The sequence below is a fragment of the Lissotriton helveticus genome, chromosome 5_1, assembly GCF_964261635.1.
Source record: "Lissotriton helveticus chromosome 5_1, aLisHel1.1, whole genome shotgun sequence".
NCBI lineage: Eukaryota > Metazoa > Chordata > Amphibia > Caudata > Salamandridae > Lissotriton > Lissotriton helveticus.
In genome coordinates, this window is record NC_136065.1 from 758,332,393 (window position 1) to 758,354,914 (window position 22,522).

Genomic DNA, 22,522 nt, shown 5'->3' on the forward strand with positions numbered 1-22,522 from the left:
CTTCATATGCTGTATTTATTAGAGTAACACTCATCTTTCCACATGAAATTAATTTGCCACAATCTAAACATGTCATTTTAATCTTTCCAAAGTTCTTCTAAATATTTGGGACCGTTTCCCTTGCCTCTGAAGCTCTCAGTGCCACTTCTTTCATGAATGTACTAGCAGGTCAGGGGTTCTCCTCCAAATCTCTCTTTTATGCAGCACTATAATTAATTGGTGCCACCTCTCCATATGACGATGCATGGTATAGTTACCACAACTATATTTTTTTTCGGTTCCTCTGGAGAGTTCATCGTGGCAGATGAAGCGTGTAACGTACCGGGCATTTACCTTTTTTTGCATGTACAGGAAAGGAAAAAAAAATCGAGCGTCCGAGTTCTAAGGTGTCCCAGGGCCATTTTGGTGGACCAGGCCCAAATCCAAAGAACAGCCATCTCACAGGCTAATGGGGCGACCCACGCCGAGTTTCAGCATTGTAGGATGACCACACAAGTACAGCAACTTGCTAGACATCACCTCGGTGCCATCCGGATCTCGGCGCCCCACTGCAGATGAAGTGCCTCTCAACTATGAAACCACCACGGTGACATCCGGATCTTGGCGCGTTGTGCTGCCTTCGGCCTATTCGCACATCGGTCCGCTACTGACGCCATCTCACAGGCTAATGGGGCGACCCACGCCGAGTTTCAGCATTGTAGGATGACCACACCAGTACAGCAACTTGCTAGACATCACCTCGGTGCCATCCGGATCTCGGCGCCCCACTGCAGATGAAGTGCCTCTCAACTATGAAACCACCACGGTGACATCCGGATCTTGGCGCGTTGTGCTGCCTTCGGCCTATTCGCACATCGGTCCGCTACTGACGCCATCTCACAGGCTAATGGGGCGACCCACGCCGAGTTTCAGCATTGTAGGATGACCACACCAGTACAGCAACTTGCTAGACATCACCTCAGTGCCATCCGAATCTTGGCATCTCAACGCCTAGTGGTATCTTCCATACAAAAAATATTGTTACGCTGCCTTTGGCCCCATTCGCACATCAGTCCGCAACTTAGACACCACCTCGGTGCCATCCGGATCTTGGAATGTCAGCACCTTTTGGTGTCTTCTCGTCAGAAAATATTGTTGCGCTGCCTTTGGCCCCATTCGCACATCAGTCCGCTACTGACGCCATCTCACAGGCTAATGGGGCGCCCCACGCCGACTTTCAGCATTGTAGAATAACCACACCAGTACAGCAACTTGCTAGACATCACCTCGGTGCCATCCGGATCTCGGCGCCCCACTGCAGATGAAGTGCCTCTCAACTATGAAACCACCACGGTGACATCCGGATCTTGGCGCGTTGTGCTGCCTTCGGCCTATTCGCACATCGGTCCGCTACTGACGCCATCTCACAGGCTAATGGGGCGACCCACGCCGAGTTTCAGCATTGTAGGATGACCACACCAACTTGCTAGACATCACCTCAGTGCCATCCGAATCTTGGCATCTCAACGCCTAGTGGTATCTTCCATACAAAAAATATTGTTACGCTGCCTTTGGCCCCATTCGCACATCAGTCCGCAACTTAGACACCACCTCGGTGCCATCCGGATCTTGGCATCTCAGCGCCTTGTGGTGTCAGTCAGAAAATATTGTTGTGCTGCCTTCGGCCTATTCGCACATCGGTCCGCTACTGACGCCATCTCACAGGCCAACGGGGCGCCCCACGCCGACTTTCAGCATTGTAGGATGGCCACACCAGTGCGGCAACTTGCTACACACCACCTCGGTGCCATCCGGATCTTGGCATCTCAGCGCCTTGTGGTGTCTTCTACTCCGGAAATATAGTAGAAAATATTGTTGCGCTGCCTTTGGCCCCATTCACACATCAGTCCGCTACTGACACCATCTCACAGGCCAACGGGGCGCCCCACGCCGACTTTCAACATTGTAGGATGGCCACAGAAGTGCGACAACTTACTAGACACCACCTCGGTGCCATCCGGATCTTGGCGCGTTGTGCTGCCTTCGGCCTATTCGCACATCGGTCCGCTACTGACGCAAACTCACAGGCCAACGGGGCGCCCCACGCCGACTTTCAGCATTGTAGGATGGCCACACCAGTGCGGCAACTTGCTACACACCACCTCGGTGCCATCCGGATCTTGGCGCGTTGTATTGCCTTCGGCCTATTCGCACATCGGTCCGCTACTGACGCCGCCTCACGTGCCAACGTATTTTCTCCGCATTTTATACCCTATGCCGCATAACAGGTCATGTGACTTGTTTATAAAACTTTTCATTGGTTCATTTTACTTTTGGTTTCCTAATGATGGAAGGCTTGATCATATGACCTAAAAACAACACTTTTCATTGGATGAAAACTTTTTTTTCCCCCCAAACGATGAAAGCCCCACCTTGTTTCTGGATGTTTCAGACTAAACTGGCGTCACCATGAGAGCACCACCATCTCGTAGCTCCGTCGTGGTCATTCCGCGAGCAATCATGGCAGCCGCTCCCCACCAGAAGCCTGCAGGAGTCGGGGCCCCCAAAACTTTTGATGATTTCTCAAGGCGGAGGGGACGCTTTCGAGAATGGGGTCCAAGACCTAGCAGACAAGCGTCCGATTTCCAAGGTGTCCCAGGGCCATTTCAGTGGACCACGCCCAAAAAGGAAAGAGCCTGCCGCCATTTTGAGAGTCCTGTGGCAGCCGCCTATCGCTGCACCGCAAGAGTGGGCGCAACTCAGCTGAATGGCGGATTTTGACACAGTGGACCAAAAGCGGACGGAATGGCAACTGAAACGGTAAAGGGGCGCCCCACTAAAACAGATGAGACTCCACCTGGAGAGGCCCGTTCACGCCGCCTCCCCCGGGGCGCTCCACGCCGTTATTCGGAGCAGCATTGTAGGATACCAAAACCAGTGCGGCAACTTACTGGACATCACCTTGGTGCCATCGTTCTGCTGCCTTGGAACTATTCGCACAACAGTTTGCTACTGATGACCCACCCCCCGCGACGCCCCACGCCGTTATTTGCTGGGTGGCAACTTACTAGACATCACTTTCGTGTCATCTAGATTTCGGCGCGTTCTGCTGCCTTGGAACTATTCGCACAACAGTTTGCTACTGATGACCCACCCCCCGCGACGCCCCACGCCGGAAATCTGGACGTTGTGCTGCGTTGGGACTATTCGCACAGCCGACCGCTACTTCGTTGTTTTTCTCTAAAAATGTTTATATGTTATTACTATTTTTGTTTTCTTGTATATATTTATAAATTATTAAAGTTTTATAATCTTACTACTTTGTCGGAGTGCTATATATTTTTAATGTGACACATAATTGTAAAAACTTTGATGTACAAAGAGTCATCCCTGGAATCTTCCGCTTCATGCCCGGTCCCCTCCCCAATCACAATACAGGATGGTTTTCAGATAATAGCAACGCTTCTGCTGTGACGGATCTCATCGAGTGTGGGCCTTGATCTACTATAACTCCTTTGAAGAGGGGTGATTCTTTACAGCTGTGGCCATAAACTACATCTGCAGGGCTAGCTGATAGCCTAGGACCGGCCTGGACAATCGGACACAGAGGAAAAGGAGTGTCAGAGGGTGCGGTAGTGAATAGGGCGAAAGGGAGGTGTCGGGCGGGCACAGGGTGTGATTCTCAGGGAAGAGCAGCGCAGATGGGGGGAGGTTTATTACCCATGCATAAGACAGAGAGCGGGGGTGACCACTGCCTGGGTGAGATGCTTGCGAGGGTGGGGAGCCATGCTAAGGATCGACAGCGTGCACAGAGTGGGTCTGGTCAAGGCATCTAAAATGGCTGCCGTGCACGACAAAAGTGTGGCATTTGAAAAAAGACAAGATGGCGCACACAATGTTTTTCAACAATTCCTGATTTCCTTCGAATCGAACGTTAACAGACGTTGGGGCATATTACCAAAGTTAAGCGATATTTATCCCTAACGATGCATTGCAAAGATTTTTTTACCGTCAGAAATTATCGCAGATAAACCTTGCTATTATCAAGGTTTATCGCAAATACGATAAAAAACGAGCGCAATGCATTAATATCGCTGAAAACTCCGCGATATTCATGCATTACCGAGCTAATGCTCTTAGCCATGTTATCCACCTCCCATTGGATAACATGGCTAAGAACTGCTCAGGGCAGCTGTTACTTTTTGGAGATATTCGCGCTTATCTCGAATATCTCCAAAAGTTGATAATAGGAGATAGCGATGTTAGCGACTGTTTCCAGTCGCTAACATCTTGGCATGCCCACTTTGCATGTCATTAGTGATAAATATCACTCACATGCAAAGTGGGACCCAAGATGGTCGCTATCTCCTACTAGCCGTCGCTAACTGGTGTTAGCAACACCTAGGTAATACAGATATAATTTTATCTCCGCGAAGCGGAGCGCTGTTACAGATATATATCTTGTTTTTGAACGTTAATTTCTCAAAATGCACTGAAGCACATATATTGAGACATAGCAAAGGCACATCGGGCTACCAGTCCCTAATATTTTACCAAGTTTCGTGCAAATCCATTCAGCCGTTCGATTATTATTATTATTTTTTTTTTTTGCCCCGCGGGGCCCTTTTAAAACCTCCACATCAAACCTAGGGGGTCAGCGAGGATCTACTATGCCCCCTTATGGTCATTTGCCCCTTCGCTTTGGCCTCCTCTTGTCTCTCGATCCTACCGAGAGACAAGATGGCGGCCGCTACGTACTGTTTGGAATGTTTACAGACACCGGAGAGCCAATCAGCTTCGCTTCGCAAAGCTCCGTAACGCGAAAAGTACGCGAAGCGGTGCGCTGTTACAGATATATATCTTTTTTTGAACGTTAATTTCTCAAAATCCACTGAAGCACATATATTGAGACCTAGCAAAGGCACATCGGGCTACCAGTCCCTACAATTTTGCCAAGTTTCGTGCAAATCCATTCAGCCGTTCGATTATTATTATTATTATTTTTTTTTGCCCCGCGGGGCCCTTTTAAAACCTCCACATCAAACCTAGGGGGTCAGCGAGGATCTACTATGCCCCCTTATAGTTATTTCCCCCTTTGTTTTGACCTCCTCTTGTCTCTCGATCCTACCGAGAGACAAGATGGCGGCCGCTACGGACTGTTTGGAATGTTGACAGACGCCGGAGAACCAATCAGCTTCGCTTCACAAAGCTCCGTTGCGCGAAAAGTCTGCGAACCAGTGCGCTGCCTGGTCCGCGCTTACAGATATATATCTTTTTTTAAACGTTAATTTCTCAAAATCCACTGGAGCACATATATTGAGACCTACAAAAGGCACATCGGGCTACCAGTCCCTACAATTTTGCCAAGTTTCGTGCAAATCCATTCAGCCGTTCGGGCTAAAAGTGAGGCCAACCGCCCTATGGAAAACTCAATGTTAAAAACACGTTTTGGGACCCCCCTTTTTTCTCGGCCCCCACTGGACGAACCCCCCCCAAATTTTCAAGGGCTGCTCAGAAACAAAATGTGCCATTTTCCTGAAAATTTCAGCCAATTCCGTCCACAAACGCCAAAGTTATTAGACATAGAATTTTCAAAAAAACCATAGAGAAAAAATCCTAACTATATATACCTACTGGCGACCGCCAGTAGGTAATATATATATATATATATATATATATATATATATATATATATATATATATATATATATATATATTACCTACTGGCGATAGCCAGTAGGTATATATAGTTAGGATTTTTTTCCTATAAGATTTTTGAAAATTCTATGTCGAATAACTTTGGCGTTTGAGGACAGAATTGGCTGAAATTTTCAGGAAAATGGAACATTTTGTTTCTGAGCAGCCCCTGAAAATTTGGGGGGGTTTCGTCAAGGGGGGGCCTAGAAAAAAGGGGGTCCCAAAACGTGTTTTTCCCATGCAATTTTCCATAGGGCGGTTGGCCTCACTTTTAGCCTGAACGGCTGAATGGATTTACACCAAACTTGGCAAAATTGTAGGGACTGGTAGCCCGATGTGCCTTTGCTATGTCTCAAGATATAGGCTCCAGTGGTTTTTACGAAAATTAACTTTGAAAAATATATATTGGGCTACATTGGGCTATATATATGTTGGAGCCCAAATGTAGCCCAGTGTAGCCCAATGTAGCCCAATGTAGCCCAAAGATGGCCACCAGAGACAAAAAAAACAAATGTAGCCCAAATATCAGCCAGATGTAGCCCAACTATAGCCCAATGACAGAATGTCCCAGAGTGTTCTAAAGAACAACTAGAGTGCTAACAGTCCTACTTATTACAAAGGTATGGCACACCTGAAGCCATCTTGATTGGAATAAAGTGGTAACTCTTAAAACATTTAATTTAAAAAGGAACAAAATGAGGGGGTTCATTTTGCCATAGAAAGTATGATTAGCGAATATATGACAAAATCCCGCATACCATCAAATCCCGCATGTACTATTAGGCCGCAAATTAAAATAACGAAAACCTTTAGAACGAATATGCCTTTAGCATACACTAAACAACTAAAACTACCCTAAACCCTGAAACACTACCCCCAGCATGACCCTACACTACACAAACAGTACAACACTACCCTAAACCCTAAAACACTACCCCCAGCATGACCCTACACTACACAAACACTACAACACTACCCTAAACCCTAAAACACTACCCCCAGCATGACCCTACACTACGCAAACACTACAACACTACCCAAAACCCTAAAACACTACACCCCAGCATGACCCTACACTACGCAAACACTACAACACTACCCTAAACCCTAAAACACTACCCCCAGCATGACCCTACACTACACAAACACTACAACACAACCCTAAAACACTACCCCCAGCATGACCCTACACTACGCAAACACTACAACACAACCCTAAACCCTAAAACACTACCCCCAGCATGACCCTACACTACGCAAACACTACAACACTACCCTAAAACCCTACCCCCAGCATGACCCTACACTACGCAAACACTACAACACTACCCAAAACCCTAAAACACTACACCCCAGCATGACCCGACACTACGCAAACACTACAACACTACCCTAAACCCTAAAACACTACCCCCAGCATGACCCTACACTACGCAAACACTACAACACTACCCAAAACCCTAAAACACTACACCCCAGCATGACCCTACACTACGCAAACACTACAACACTACCCTAAACCCTAAAACACTACCCCCAGCATGACCCTACACTACGCAAACACTACAACACTACCCTAAACCCTAAAACACTACCCCCAGCATGACCCTACACTACGCAAACACTACAACACTACCCTAAACCCTAAAACACTACCCCCAGCATGACCCTACACTACGCAAACACTACAACACTACCCTAAACCCTAAAACACTACCCCCAGCATGACCCTACACTACGCAAACACTACAACACTACCCTAAACCCTAAAACACTCCCCCCAGCATGACCCTACACTACGCAAACACTACAACACTACCCAAAACCCTAAAACACTACCCCCAGCATGACCCTACACTACGCAAACACTACAACACTACCCAAAACCCTAAAACACTACCCCCCAGCATGACCCTACACTACGCAAACACTACAACACTACCCAAAACCCTAAAACACTACCCCCAGCATGACCCTACACTACGCAAACACTACAACACTACACAAAACCCTAAAACACTACCCCCAGCATGACCCTACACTACGCAAACACTACAACACTACCCAAAACCCTAAAACACTACACCCCAGCATGACCCTACACTACGCAAACACTACAACACTACCCAAAACCCTAAAACACTACACCCCAGCATGACCCTACACTACGCAAACACTACAACACTACCCAAAACCCTAAAACACTACCCCCAGCATGACCCTACACTACGCAAACACTACAACACTACCCAAAACCCTAAAACACTACACCCCAGCATGACCCTACACTACGCAAACACTACAACACTACCCAAAACCCTAAAACACTACCCCCAGCATGACCCTACACTACGCAAACACTACAACACTACCCAAAACCCTAAAACACTACGCCCAGCATGACCCTACACTACGCAAACACTACAACACTACCCTAAACCCTAAAACACTAGCCCCAGCATGACCCTACACTACGCAAACACTACAACACAACCCTAAACCCTAAAACACTACCCCCAGCATGACCCTACACTACGCAAACACTACAACACTACCCTAAACCCTAAAACACTACACCCAGCATGACCCTACACTACGCAAACACTACAACACAACCCTAAACCCTAAAACACTACCCCCAGCATGACCCTACACTAAACAACCACCACAACTCTACACTACACTAACACAACACTACACTACACAACACTACACTACACTACACAATCACTAACCCACGAAAAAATTAACACAAACCCACTTACCTCTCTCGTCATCGTGGTTTTCACAACGCAAATGCATTTACCCTACATGCCTTTTAAACGTAATTCTTTGTAAAGGCATGCGCGATAAATGCACATGCGTTTTGAAAACATGCGGGATAATGGTATGCGAGGTCAATGACCTTGCGGGATAATGGTATGCGGACTGAAAGTCTGCGGGATAAAAAATGCGGGAAAATGGCTGCAAACCATGATTAGCAGCAGACTTCCCTGGTGAGCACTAGCTTTACTACAGTGATCTAATGAGCAACTAGAGTGCTAACATTCAGAATTTATGGCAAATGTGTGACATATCTGAATGCCTTCTTGATAGAACCAAAGTAAACAAGCATTGAAAATGCAATAGATCTCGCCCTCGTTTAAGTTAAAGCCATTCTGTTTGTAATGAGGTGGCTTTTTAGCTTTGCTTTTATTAGTGTTTTTAAAACTTTCATGTAAATAACATGCATATGTATGCATATATGTATATGTATGCATGCATTTATATTTATTCACTGAAAAAACCATAGGTTATAGACCATATATAGTTAGGAATTAGCATTTAAAAAACCTTATTTTACTGACACAAAACCATTGAAATTCCATATATAGTTAGTTGTACTAACTATATATCGCGCACCCGCAATCCACTGCTGATGATGTCACACATTACATCATTCATGACATGGTCAGTGACATCACTGATGACATCACTGATGACATCTCAAAAGACATCACTGATGACCTTGAATTTTCAAGGTTTTGTAAATGCTAATTCCTAACTATATATGGTCTATAACCAATGGTTTTTTCAGTGAATATATATATATATATATATATATATATATATATATATATATATATATATATATTAACCTATAAGTCATTCCTATGGCAGGCCTTGACAATCCTGAAGCCAGAGCGCTTGGTTTTGTGTGAGAGGGTGCCCCTCTGCAGCTTTCGGAACCATCTCCTTATAGCTGTTCTATGATATAGCCATACCATATACTCTTAAGTGCATTATAATCCTCGCGGTTAATGCTAACTTTGGTTTGGCTTTATCAAAACATGCCGTGTAAGGTGTCAAACACTTTGGAATACTACCCCCCGCCAGTTCTGGCGGCGGGGTAGCATTCCACCCCTCTAGAGGGAGAAGACATGTACACACTGGTATACCCAGTTAAAGTTAAACAGAGCCCCAGCATCACAAAATAGATGCTGCTGCCATAGACACAAGTCTGACCTCCTGCTGCTGGACGAAACTCCGGCAGGGGAGGCCTGGACACTAGGTTTCCTGTCCAAGGAGGTGCCAGCACATCCTCAGATAGACTTTAGTGTATTGGGGCAGGGTGGGTTGCATTCAGTGAATGCTTTTCATACACTGCCAGGGGCACACAAGGTACTCCATGCATTTCTCAGTTCAAACTGGTTGCTGGGGGGCTCAGCCTCAACTCTGGCGTGAAACTGGACAAAGGGGCAGGGGTGTAACCACCCACTCCCCCCTTCCATAGGTGGGACCCTAAAGTTAGTCCAACCCCTAAACTTACTATAAGAATAGGAACCCATTCCCTAGGACTCTGCAACAAATATCCTGGACCTTCGACATTCTATATCCACTGGAAGACGGAAGAATCTCCCTTGAGGTCCAGGAGTGACCTCCGTGTTCAAACAGGCACCAAGAAGCATCTTTGCCGGTCTGCATTTTCGAGGCTCCCGCTGGATCCCGAAGAATCTGCGACACAGGACACGGACTTCCAGACATCTCTGAAGCTGACACGAGTTCCCAGCAGAGCTGAGACCTGTAGCTGATACGAGAGACGTGGGACCGGAACTTCTGGACATCCTGCATTTTTGCAACTGCACCTACTTCCCAAAGTTGTGCATTGGGGTATTTAAACCCCCTGCCCCGAGCACCTTTTGCACCGAAGCTCAGAGGCCTACACTCTACGAGGGTTCCGGGGGCCCGCTTTGTGCATTTTCGCTCGAGACTCCTTCGAGGTTCCTAGTCCGTTGGCTAGTGAGCCCCCACGAAGGACAATCCTTTGTTTCTTGAGCTTTCCTGGTTGCTCCAGACGTGCTCTCACTCCGCTCCAAAGGAGGAGTCCCTCAGGCCTTGCTGGTCTGAACCAAAGCCAATCTCGACATCTTGCGTGGGTTGCTGTTGCCAAGGCATGCTGGATCCAATCCAGATTCTGACGCTGCAGCACTCAACATCCTTCGTGGGACAGCTCAAATCCAGCTCCTGGTCCTTGTGGCTGAAGAGACAAACTTCATCTCTTTCACCTGAAATCACCCGACATCGGCTGGCATCTTCCTTACGCCATCCTGGTCACTGGCTAGTGACCCAGACTCTGTCCCCTCTGCTTTCAGGGTCTTCACATCTCCGATCCACTCTTGGATCCACTCGGACACTTTTCCTCTGGTCGCCTGCCACATTTCTTCACAGCTCTCCATAGGAATAGACGACGAAACCCGACACCAATAGAGACCTATGCACCTGGCTTCCCTGGGTGAGGTAACACGAGTACTCCGGTGCTCCCGTGGGTCTTGACTCTCGAAGTGTCCTAGTCTAAAAGGGTTCTATTGTAGTTCACCTCTAAGTGCCCTTAATGTTTGAAATTGTAACTTGTTTGTTCTCCATAGAAAGTCAATGGTGATTCGCGGCTGTGTTTAGGCTCTGCACGCGTCCCCCGTGGGTCTCCTGCGTCCCTACCTTGGGTGGTTCCTGGTTGCCCCAGCGGTTCTACAGGCCCGAGGCCTGCATTCTAACCCTCATGTGGTTCTTATACCACTATTTTAGTATATGGGTTGTGAGGCCCCTAGGGCATAACGTATACTGTGAAACTTATTGTATGCTAATTAAGTTCCTTGTATTGTACTTTTACCTCTGACCTCATAAAGAGTCCAGAGGGGTTGTGTTTAGAATAAATACATATATATTTGATATATACCTTGTGTGGTGTGCTTTCATTTGATCATTCAAGAGATATCTGGCAAAAAAGTTGCTTAATTCGCCTCTAAGTCTTAGCCTGAAGGCTGCTCTCCACAGCTACCACTAGGATAGCTTTCTATAAAGGTTGACTTTAAACCTACCATCAATAAGGGTCATTTGGACTGGTGCAAGGTGCCCACTAGAATAGTGGACAACATATGCCAGGCCAACTTCTCACAACGGCGTCCACACGCAAGCGCTCCACACCCCTCCAATGAGCAGTCGAAGGATTGCTACCCGATGCACCACAGAGGCCGCAACAAGCACCCGAAGAGCCCCCGGCCCCGCCACTGAGGGGAAAACAGCCAAGGTAAGTCTCATTCAGAAGACAAAACAGAACAGGATGTGGTGGGGGCATGTGTTTTTTTATAGGCTGGGGTAGGTCCTGGGAGGCAAAGGGCCTCATGGTGAAGAAGGAAGGAAGGAAGGTGAGAGAGGAACGGGACGAAATGACAGTTAAAAGTAGTATCATTGAGCTACCATTAGAGGGAGACAGATTGGCTTCCTTTAACGGTACCAAGAACTGATATTACTTTCATTTGCAATTGGTCAACGGACTACACCACTGGTGGCACTTTCAATGTTTTGTAGGCCATGTGTGTAAGCATTGGTTGACAAGCTGAATATTTCTGGTCGATTTGTGATTAACCAAATTCAGTAGTTCATCACCTGCATAGTGCATGGCGACCCAGAGGCATCCCAATGCTTGTTAAGAGGATGCAACATAACAGAACAGCAGGAGCACCTTGAAAGACTAATTTATTTGAAGAGCCAAGTTTTTGTGGCTTACCGGAAGCTCAGCTCATTTTATGTCGCTCAAATGGCAAAGGGATGAGAGTTCCAAAGCTTTGCCACATTAAAACTGAAGGAACATCCACATTTTTAATTGCCAGAGTGGATGCCGTGTAAGTTCAAAGATCGAAGTAATCTGTCTGGAGTTTAAGGAGTAACAATTGGCAATAGGAAGCCATAGAAGGTCTCTCAGGCCCTGCCTAACTGACTGTGATCTAGGAAGTCTAAGCACTGTGTGTGCGGCCACACTTTGCGCAACCTGCAATTTCCGGATATGCTAACCCAATCACATGCACATCATTCGAAAGAATGTTTCATGTCCTGTCAAGAGCTGTACAAAGCTACCAGTATACTGAAAACCATACAACACACTGTTACATGCTCCGTCACATAACGTGATTCCAAGACCTCTGTGGTCATCAGGCACGGGACGGAAACACTTCCCTCTTAGGATCAAAACTCGAACCACACACCCTACATGGTTTAGCATGGTACTCATGCAGGCAAGTTCTTCAGTATCTCACATAGAGGAAGTAAAATTTATAGATAGTCCAATACAATAAACATTACAACAATGTACTATATGGTGCAAAATCAGAATCCGAACAAAGCTTTATTTCGATTGTGATATAACAATTATAAAAAGCGCAGTTAAAATACACAGTTAATACAAGAAATGTTCATCAGAGTTTAAATACAATATCCAGATAAAGATTTTCAACTAAAAGTTATCTAATATTTAAAAACTAATAAGAATCTGTGCAGATGCATCTAAAAAGGGCCACCTCTTCATTCCTAAATGATAATACTCTTTCTCAGGTGGAGAGTTTAAAAAAAATATATGGTTATCCTCCAGGCAACATATTCATTTTCTAACAGCTGAAGCTTAATAAAAGCAGGGCGGCATTGTCTCAGTCCCCATTTCTGTAATATTGGGACTATCCAGATCTTTCTTTCCTCCGTATAGAATTTACAAAATAAAACAGTGTGTAAAGACGATTGAAGCGATGAGTTATCACATGTGTATGGTTGTAACTTGCTTGCCCAATCTTTCAAATTAGGGAAAGAGACAAGCCTATGTATTGTCCCCAATCGAAATCTTAATCATAGGAACCTATCCAAGCCGCTCAGAACAAATACTAAATATGGCTGCATACTAAACGATGTAAGAACCATCTGGTGCTGCAAGACATTAGGCTTGATGATTTCCCCCGATAGTCTTAGGCTTTCCAGGAAGGAGAGGGCTTCTTTTTTTAGATTTGTCCTGAAAACAAAGGTGATAGTGCTAGGGTTAGTAAAATATTCCGGGTTGCCCATGTCTTTTGTGAAGTCTCCAATAAACCTAACCCATGGTATTCTAAGCGCACCTTCCAGCCTGAGACTCTCCCGTACTAAGTCCCTGTTAAGTGTGGTTTCGTCCCTAGACCAAATCCTGTGCCACAAAAGACTTGGCTCTAATTTTATGAGGTCGGATATGTATGGAAGGCCCAATTTGGCATGGCTAACATAAGTGGAGGTACTAGAGAATGCTGACAGGATACATTTAAAGAAAGAATTCTCAACTAGTTGAATTGAGTTAGTGTCCGCAAAGCCCCAAATCCCAGCAACATAAGTGACAGTTGTAACGCATTTTGCTTTATACATATTCAGGAGTTCCAGAGGTGGTTTACGTCCCAGTTTTTTTGCAAAACTGGCTAAAGCGGTGGTTGTTCTGATTAGTGCCAGCTTTTTAGCTACAACTGCTTGAGCCCAGGTGTCATTATGGCGTAACAGAATTCCTAAATATGGAAAGCTGTTAGTGGTGGCTATCGATTTTCCTTACACAAAAATATCCCTGGGCTTCTGGATCCCGCGGCCACATCTCATTATAAAGGTTTTTGAAATATTAATTCGGAGATCCAGCTCCTTCATAAAATTAGATAAGTTGTTGAGGGTCTTTTGTAGGCCAATCTGGGTACGAGACATAATCACAGCCTCGTCCGCGTTTAACAATGCAATATCAAGGCATACAGTTCACCATAATATAAAGACGCACTTAACTCGATTTTGTCATATTGCATTCTGTTGATAGTTCAGTGATTTTGACTTCGTAGGATTCCTAGCCTCCTGCCAAATGTCACACATGCCAGATATATATTTTGTTTCCCTACGCGTTAACAGTGATGGGTAACTCTCGAAAGAATAGTGGCAAAGGATAAACACAGGTTAGCATGCAGGTGAAAAAAATACCCTAATTCAATTAAAAATTAAAATTCACTTTCTGCTGAAAACAAATCTTTGGTTATGGCTGCTCCTCACACTAAGTTATGGCACCTGTTGAACCAGCCCAACTCAATTTCAATTCAGTTCTTTATTCGGTTATTAGAACAAAATAACCATAAAAGTTCAAAATAAAAAATCACAATTTTAACAAATTCATCCAATGCACCAAAGTCAATTCATCATAGTTCAGGATACAATTGATTTACGTGATTTAAAAATATTTAAAAAAAATAAGGAAATAAATACGATAGTTAAAATATTATCAAGTTTCTGTACAGCTAAAAAGGCAGGGCGACCGCGGTTTATTTCCATGGTCTTCAATAAAGGAACAACCCACCTTCGTCTAGGTTTTGTATAGAGCTTGCAAAAGAAAAGAATGTGCATGTCTGTTTGTTCTGCCACATCATCACAAGGGCACTTAATCAAAACTTTCGACCAGTCATTCATATCGGGGAAACTAAGTGACCTAAACAATAAATTAAATGTAAAACGAGTTAATAAAAACCTCTCATAGTCACTTATTTGCAATTTAACATATGGCTGTATTTTCCTAGAGATCACAATTTGCTTGTGGACGACCACCGTCATTTTTTTCATTTCTATCAACGTTCTACGCTTATACAGGTAGGTCATACACTTTTCCTTCAAAGCTTTCCTAGAGATGTCACACAAAGAGATTGGTTCGTAAAAATAATTTACAGTGCCCAAATCCGTGAAAAACCTCTTCATGTAGGACAACCATCCAATTTTGCCGCTCTTTTCTAGGCCTGCCACGTTATTCATAAGCAAGCAGTTTAACCCACATTCATTCGTCGTCCAAATTCTATGCCATAGCAGTACCGGGGCTGTCTTTATAGTGTCTTCCAAATATGGTTCCCCGAGTTCTGCATGGCAGACGTATGTGGAAACACTTTTTGGAACTGCTAGAAGGTATTTCATAAAAAGGTTTTCGACTACCTGTAATGATGATACATTTGCATGACCCCACAATCCTGCGCCATATGTCACAATTGCTACACAAGTAGCTTTGTACACTGTTAACATTTCCCCAATAGGTTTCCTGGCAACTTTTTGACTAAAAATTTTTAAGGCCATTATAGATTTGCAATATAATCACTTTCTTGTCTTGATTGTGGTGTTCCACAGACAAGTGTAATCAAACAAAACTCCTAAATAAGAAAAAGTTAAAGTAAAATCAACTGGGGAAGAACCAATAAAAACTGTCTTTCTCTTTTTGTGTGCACCCGAACCACAACTCATGGTGAAAGTCTTTGAGCAATTTATCTTTAGGTCTAAACCTGACATAAAGTCTGCAAAGGAGGTAACTACACTTTGCATTGCCAGTGGAGTTCTGGCCATCAAGACTGCGTCGTCGGCATACAACAATGCTGGGACTGATCTTTCCCCCACCATTGGCATATCCCTACACTCCTTCAATAGAGTATTCTCAACATCGTTGATGTAGAGTGTGAAAAAGTATGGGACCAAGTCGCAGCCTTGTCGTACCCCCCTAGCAATGCCAAAGGATTCTGTACATTCACCATTTTTTCCATATCTGACTCTAGCGGACGCACCTAAATAAAGTTCCCGTAGGAAACTAATAATTGATATATCTACTCCCAGTTTGTCCATAACCAGCTAGAGTTTACTATCTGAAACGCAGTCGAATGCCGAAGTTAAATCTATAAAAGTTAAAAACATTCGACCCTCCTTGGCTGTTGTATATTTTTCTATTAAAATATGCAAATTTAAACACTGGTCAATTGTGCTAAGCCCTTTCCTGAAACCATATTGTAAATAACTGATTATCATATTTTCATCAGCCCAAATTTGAAGCCTATTTAAAATCACCCGCCCAAAGACTTTGATGGTGGAGTCCAGAAGTGATATCGGGCGATAGCATTGACATATAGCTCTATCCCCTTTCTTAAAAATAGGAACTATCAACGATTCGCACCAGGAAGATAGAAGGCCATTTCGGGACGTAGCGTTGAAAAGTTGGATGCGGATCGGGGCCCAGAGGTCTATATTATCTTTATATAGATCCACCGGCACCCCATCAGGGCCAGGTGCCTTGCCCCCCAGGCTTGCATTAATACTAGCAGTTTGTCATTAAATACCAAATTGTTCTTTGTGGCCAGAATCTCCAGTTATATTTTCCTGTATTAAGCAATCTCCCACTTGTCTTTCAACGGAGTATAATTCAGAAAAGTGGTTCACTCAATCTATTTCAGCAATTGCTACTTCTATAGCAGCTGAGGCGTTATAATTCAAAAAATGGGCATTTACAGCTTTCCAAAAGGCTGCGCTATCTCGACTTAGTGATGCTTCGCACAAAGTATCCCATGCTTCTTTTTTAAAATAACTTTTCTCTTCTTTTGGGCCTGCTTATAGACATTTCTGCAGTCCTTGATTAAGATACTATCTTTGACAGGGGCATTTAAGGCATGTTTCAGGTTTGAATACGCCTTGGTACAGGCCGTGTCAAACCAACTCTTTGAAATTTTATTAACACCTTTTGTTTCCACCCAAAGTAGCTTCTTAATTTGTGAGGTAATTAATAAGAAGTTTCTTATAAAATCGGTATCTTCGGTATTCACATCTGTACAGGCATAAAACTGGGGCATGGTACTCCTTACTAGTTTTTGGAGAAAGTCTTCCGGGACTATTTTTGTCCACTTTAAAGAGTACCCATTTTTCCTCGCCAGAGAAATATTATTTATTTGCGTTTTCGGCGTATCCCTGCCACGTAATGCCCTAGATCTACCTTGAAGAATTAAACTAAGGGGAAAATGGTCACTCAATGAATTGTCAAGGGTGTTAAACGACTGAATCATGCCCCCATGTCTCGCAGACATAATTATAAAATCACTTGTTGAAGTGAGCCCTCTGCCACAAAAGGTGGGGAAAAATGGACATACAGTGCTAACCAGTGTATTCACAAAACCCATATCACATCCAAAAATGACCTCGTTTAGATAGTCCCCAGACTTGGTGTGCTCAAAATGGCTCAAACTAGTATCTTTATCAAGCATAACACCACATGTTCCTCTCTCTCCTCTTACACACAAGGAACAATTAAAATCTCCTGCCCATATAACACAGACCTCTCTAGATCTACCTTCCACCATAGATTTTATATTTCCCCCTAGGGACTTAAAAATATTATCCAAGTCCTCACGCGGGACGTTATTATAAAAATTCACCAAAACCAAAGAAAACACGCTATCAATAACGATCCTGAGGATATGATAATACATATTGTTAAAAACAATTTCTATTTTAGTACATAACATGTTAGACACATAGGTGCATAAACCCCCCTTAGCTCTGCCGTGGGCTGAGCTAATAGCTGGGGAGAAAAAAGTTTTAAAACCATTGACATGATCAGGGGCCGTAGTCCAGGTTTCTTGGAGACTAACGACATCATATTTGTTCACAAGGTTTACCCAATTGTCATTTCCCAATTTTGATCTTAAACCTGCGATATTCCAGCTCCCAAATGACCAAGTTTCCTTATTCATTTGGCTAGCCAGGGTGTCCCTAGTACTCTCAGACTCCTGATTGACCCCTAACAATTGTTTTACGACTGGGATACTATCATTCCCGAGAGCCAGCTCTTTTCTCATGGAATCCTCATTGATTACCCCGTCCCTTGCCTTGACCACATTTATGCCCACATTTATGCCCACATTATCATAAACCATCTTTAAACCACAAGGTATCTTAGATATTGTGGGTTGGGTAGGAAAAGTGTCTATTGCAAGTCAGTCAATGTCCTCCATTCCCTCCAATGTTTTGTAACGATTAAATGTGGTTATATTATAAATACCCCTGTTTCTATCCCTAGGGTCCTCTTGCCTCAAGCAAGGAAGCAAGAACGCCCCCTGGTTCAACGTTGACCTTAAGAAATCCAAGAAGCTCTGTCGTTCCCTTGAGAAAACTTGGAAAACAGACCCAAACACTATCACCCAAGCCGCCTTCAAAAACGCCACCCGCAAACACCACCACCTAATCCGGACAGCCAAGAAATCAGCACTCAAAGACCGACTAGACAACAATGCCCACAACAGCAAGGAACTTTTCAACATCATCAAAGAATTCACCAACCCCACCGCCAGCTCTAACGACATCACCCCCTCTCAAGTCCTCTGCGACTCCCTTGCCTCATTCTTTCATGACAAAATCGCCGACACCCATAACAGCTTTGACAACCAACCTGTAAACCAGTCCACCCCACTCACCTCCGAACCGTTACCTCCTCCGAATATCCTTTTCGAATGGAACCCAATCACCACAGAAGAGACCATTCGCCTGATGAACTCCATCCACTCAGGATCCCCTACAGACCCATGTCCCCATCACATCTTCAACAAAGCAGACTCCATTATCGCACCCCATCTCCGAGATGTCATCAACTACTCCCTTAACTCCACCACATTCCCAGAAAGCTGGAAACACGCCGAACTCAGCGCCCTTCTGAAGAAACCCACAGCTGACCCCACCGAACTCAAAAACTACCGTCCCATCTCGCTCCTCCCATTCCCTGCCAAAGTCCTTGAGAAAGCCATTAATAATCAGCTCGCCACCTTCCTCGAAACCAACAAATCACTCGACTCCTCACAGTCTGGCTTCCGAGCCAAACACAGCACCGAGACCTCGCTCATCGCAGCAACAGACGACATTCGAACACTACTGGACAACGGAGACACAGTCGCCCTTATCCTCCTTGACCTCTCTGCAGCCTTCGACACAGTCTGCCACAGCACCCTGATACAACGCCTCAGAAACATCGGAATTCAAGGAAAAGCATTGGACTGGATCATTTCGTTCCTCGCTGGAAGAACTCAGAGAGTCTGCCTCCCCCCTTTTAAGTCAGAGGCCACCGAAGTCATCTGCGGCGTCCCGCAAGGATCATCTCTCAGCCCCACCCTCTTCAACGTCTACATGAGCCCCCTCGCAACCATTGCACGTCAACACAACCTCAACATCATCTCCTACGCTGATGACACTCAGCTGATCCTCTCACTCACCAAAGACCCAACCACCGCCAAAACCAACTTACACGAAGGAATGAAAGAAGTAGCCGAGTGGATGAAGCACAGCCGTCTGAAACTAAACTCGGACAAAACGGAAGTCCTCATCTTAGGCTCATCCCCTTCCGCCTGGGACGACTCTTGGTGGCCAACGGCCCTAGGAAAAGCCCCTGGACTCCTCACTCTCGATGACCAGACAAGTCAACGCCGTCTCATCTTCATGCTTCAACATCCTACGCATGCTCAAAAAAACATTTCACTGGATCCCCACCGAAACAAGAAAAACGGTCACCCACGCACTGGTTACAAGCCGTCTGGACTACGGAAACACCCTTTACGCCGGCTCCACCGCGAAACTACAGAAAAAACTCCAACGCATCCAAAATGCCTCAGCCAGACTCATACTAGACATCCCCCGCACAGACCACATCTCCGCTCACCTGAAAGACCTTCACTGGCTCCCCGTCAACAAGAGAATAACGTTCCGTCTCCTCACCCACGCACACAAAGCCCTATACAAACTCGGACCTGATTGTCTCAACACGCGCCTTTCCTTTTACACCCCCACCCGCCAGCTGCGTTCGTCCAACCAAGCCCTCGCCGCTGTTCCGCGCATCCACAAAGCCACCATGGGAGGTAGATCCTTCTCCCACTTAGCGGCCAAGACCTGGAATTCCCTTCCCATCCACCTCCGCCTCACTCAAAACCACCTAGCCTTCAGAAAACAACTTAAAACATGGATATTCGATAAGTAAACCTCCCCCCCTTCCTCAAGCGCCTTGAGACCCTATGGGTATGTAGTGCGCTATATAAATTCTGACTTGACTTGACTTGACTTGCCGCCATGCGTTTGATGTAATCAAGTTAGAAAACATCGATGGGTAGAAGTTAGTCAGATCCAAACTTTGGATCCCGCCATTCGGTCTATGATTATTCCACCCACAGATGTATCAAACAGCACGTCTATCTCTAAAATGAACTATTATGCAATCCCCGGGGAGATCTTTTTGTTTGTGACCAACCCAGCCTACTCTACGGACATGTAAAATTTCAGCTTGTACATGCCACTAAGTTATGTCACCTGTTAAACCAGCCCAATTCAAAGGTTTACCCTTCAAGTTTATATACAGAGAGTAAGTGAATATATATATGTTTGTCTTTGTACATTATATGTTGCTTTTATGATCCTAGAGAGCGAAATAAATCGTTTTCAATCAATAACTGAGAGATGCTAGGATTCATTGTTTGTTTTAAAAGTATACATATATAAAGTATGTAAATGTGTTTTCCAATCGTGACTTTAAAGAGGAGAAAAGGATGATTAGGGGTTAGCGGGGAAACAAATAATGGAAAGACAACCCCTATAGTGGAAATAGGATTGTGAATATATTTCCCTCTCCTCATCCTTGTAAATGGGACTTCGCTGAGTGTTAAAGCATGCACAAAAAAAGCTTTTTCTTTAGATTGCTTCTGTGTATTTCATGTTTCTGGATCACTTCTGTAGTTTCTATTTGCGATATAGTCACAAAGTATATTTTGTGTTTTTTGTGTTGCAATTTATTTATTCACATTCTGTGAGACAAGAACTGTGACATGTATGCATATTGTCTGAGTCGATTAGAATTAAAAAAAAAAGTTTATTGCACGAGCTTTTCTGTGCAAGGAGGTGATATAGTAAGAAATCATTATACAATACGGAAGTTATCCCAATACACAGGATTCTTGTTTTTGTTGTGTAACATTTTGAATAACAATGTAATCACGAAATAGTGAGACTTCATTAACAAGGCTGCGTGCATCGGCAGGGTTAATGGGAAATGTAGTTCCCTGAACTGGCAGCAGCATCACTAAATCACTTGCAAGCACGCAGGAAGTACCGGTACATCGATCACATTTTTCGTTTTTTTTTTTTTTTTAATGAAATAATTTCTAACAATTTTGGTGAAAAGCTATGTTTTTACAAAGTATGTGAATTGTATTTTACTCACTGTGGTAGATGTATGAGGTCGGTAGTGTCGGGCGGGGGGGTGTACACATTACAGGGCCAGGACACCTCCTACATTCCTGTTCAACCTCAACCCATATGCCTTTGTGTATGGTTATTGGAGCATGGATGAAGGAAGATACCCTAGCCAACACTCTTTTACATGATGCTTGTCATATATTTCTCCATTGACATTTTACAGGCTCTGATTACCATAACCATTGAGATATAGCACTCACAAGACGATAACAGTAGATTTTCTTTCAGATCTGTGAGCAGAAACATGTTGGCTCATTGGGGTGTGTGTGTTATTATACCTGCATAACATCCCCTGGTGTTGGTTTCAGTTGTAACTTAGGCAAATAAATCGTGTTATCCTGGGTTTACTTCAAGGCCTATTAAGATTATCTGGATCCCGACTTGTCCAGTCAGCTTTTCAGCTTTATTGGGAACTCACTTAGCAATGAGGTTGACTCTGCCCTTGTAGTATCATCTTACCAGTGTGGGAAGAGGTCGCAGATGATGAAGCTTGCCACAGCTAGTAGGTGAGGACTCCTCATCCAATATCATTGGCACTCTAGAATTGAGGTAGCTTTCCCTGCGACTGGTAGGGTAATTCCCTAAAGGTTTTTTTTTACTGGTACAGTTCCTCTCCCTTACTCTATTTTGTTGGTATGTCTTTGAAAAATCCCCATGCCTCACCATTTCCCCCCAACACCCACTACACCCTCCCCTCACCATAACTTAAAACAATTGGCGCTTTACTTATAGGATGGAGGGTTCTGAACTGAGGTGAAACTTTTGCGTTCTACTTAGTACGTAACCTTTTACTCTTTATCCTGATCTAGGGTTTGGCTGCTTTGCATTATAGATGCTGTTTTGCATTATAGATGTACTACCTGGAACATTCCACCTTGAAAAGAAAGTCGTTCTGCACTCTTGTTTGATCAGAGATTTTCTCATAGCAGTGATCGGCAATAATATCCACTGAAAGTCACTGAATTTCACCATTTAGTGC

At 44.5% G+C, this 22,522-nt stretch overlaps 1 protein-coding gene across 8 annotated transcripts in view; it reads left to right on the forward strand.

Annotated features, from left to right (window-relative positions):
* Positions 1-22,522, forward strand: part of SEC24C (SEC24 homolog C, COPII component) — a 1,539,459-nt gene that overhangs the window by 877,374 nt on the left and 639,563 nt on the right. The gene's annotated exons all lie outside the window — the stretch shown is intronic.